Source organism: Elephantulus edwardii, unplaced genomic scaffold (genome assembly GCF_000299155.1).
Source record: "Elephantulus edwardii isolate Elephantulus edwardi_28Jun2011 unplaced genomic scaffold, EleEdw1.0 scaffold00054, whole genome shotgun sequence".
NCBI lineage: Eukaryota > Metazoa > Chordata > Mammalia > Macroscelidea > Macroscelididae > Elephantulus > Elephantulus edwardii.
This window is the reverse complement of record NW_006399804.1, coordinates 17,776,462-17,778,471: the sequence shown is the minus strand read 5'-3', so window position 1 is coordinate 17,778,471 and position 2,010 is coordinate 17,776,462. Positions and strand designations below refer to the sequence as shown.

The 2,010-nt window shown below is 42.1% G+C and overlaps 1 pseudogene; it reads left to right on the top strand.

Annotated features, from left to right (window-relative positions):
- Positions 1-399: 399 nt before the first annotated feature.
- LOC102872684 overlaps positions 400-2,010 on the top strand; it is a 42,891-nt pseudogene continuing 41,280 nt past the window's right edge.

The following is a 2,010-nucleotide window of genomic DNA, read 5'->3' as shown; positions in this document are numbered from 1 at the left end:
GTTGCCTCGGGGAAATCTGCTGTCAGGACATCTCCAACATTCTAAGCAGCAAAAATAACAAACAGTTTAAAGACAAAGTTTCACCTGAGCCAGGACATAGTATTTTAATTTGCTTTTTATGCATCTGAAAGTTGGACAATAAATAGGGGGAAACCAGAGAAGAATCAATGCCTTTAAATTATATTGAATGTGCAATGGACTTCCAGAAGAACAAACTAATTTATCTTGATGATGTGCAACCAGAGTGCTCCTTAGAGGCAAGGATGATGTACCCTCTTCTTACATATTTCAGGCATGTTGTCAGGAGAGTCTAGTCCCTGGTAAAAGACATCATGCTGGGAAAGGTAGAAGGTCAGTGAGAGAGGAAGACCCTCAACAAGAGAGATTAACACAACGATCATGACAATGGGCTTGAGCATAGCAGAGATAGTAATGATGGAGCAGGGTAAGGTGCAGATGACACCTTACCTGAAGTGGACCTGAGTGCTTGCTGCAGAAGGTCAAGGACTGTAATCTTCAATGTAGATTGAAGCTCAACATCAAGAAGACAAAGATTCTCACCACTGTGTCAACTGGCAGCACCATGATGGATAGAGAAGAGATCGAGGTTGTTAGCAGCTAAAGCTTGCCCAGGTCCACAATCAACACTTTTAGCACCAGCAGTCAGGAAATCAAAATATGAATTGCATTAGGTAAATCTGCTGTCAGGGACCTTTCTAGAGTGTTGAGAAGCAATAATGTCAATCTAGAGACTAAGGTAATGATCTAGGCCATGGTCTTTACAATTACTTCCTATGCATCAGAAAGCTGGTCAGTCACTAAGGCTGACAGAAGAAGAATTGATGCCTTTATGTGTTGTGCTGGAGAAGAGTCTTGAACATACCATGGACCTTCAGGAAAACAAATTCTGTCTTGAAGAAGGTGTAACCAAGTTTCTCCTTGAAGACTAGGATTTTGAAGCTCCATCTCATATACTTTGGGCATGTGGCCAGGAGGTACCAATTCTTGGAGAAGAACATCATGTTTGGAAGGGTGGAGAGACAGTGCAGGAGTGGAAGACCCCAGATGAGCTGGATTGATACAGTAACTAGGTCAATGGGAGTAGGTGTGTTGGAGTCAGTGAGACTGACTCAAGACAGAGCAGGCTTCAGAGCTGTTCTGCATAGGATCTCGATGATTGCAGGTAGCTCAATGGTACATAGCAGCAACAACTATTGTTCATTGGCTCACTATGACTCATAGTTGACTTGATGGTTCCTAACAACGATATACAGTACATTTAATAAGGTCATCTATTATCATTTTCTAAGGAGCTCTGGTGGCTGAGTGGCAAGGAACTGTGCTGCCAACACAAAGGCATGGAGTTTGAATGCACCAACTGCTCCACAAGAGAAAGATGGGTCTTTTCCTTCCATGCTGTTCACTGCCTCTGAAAAACAGCTGGAGGATCAGAAATGGGTCAGATCCAACTCGATAGTAAACGACAAACGCATCATAACTTGAGAGAGCTCTGGTGACTTAGAGGTACTGAGTTGTGGTACCAACCCACATGTACACAATTCTAATTCACTGTCTGCTCTTAAGGAGAGAGATGGGCAGTCTTTTTCCATGTGATTAACTGGCTCTGGAAACCTGCTAGAGGAACAGCTATGAGTCGGTTCCAACTCAATGGTACCTAACATCAGGAACATCATTCCTCTGGTGGCCTAGTCCACTGCTAAACCAAAGGCCACACCACTCTATAGATTCAAGTCCCCCAGAAACTCTGAAAGCGTAAGATGGGAAATCTCTTCCCATGCAGTTTGTAGCCTTAGAAACACACTGCTTTGAATCAGTTTTGAAGTCAGCTTTGAATCAGTTCCCATCTAATAGCATTGAGATTTAAGTTTAATTAAGACTTAAATTCCATGTTTTTGGATTTTTAATTTATATTCTATTTTCTTAAATGTACTTTGCCTTGAAGATTAATTCCTGGCAAGTCGTTAAGGCTATTGTGTGCTATAGCAAAGT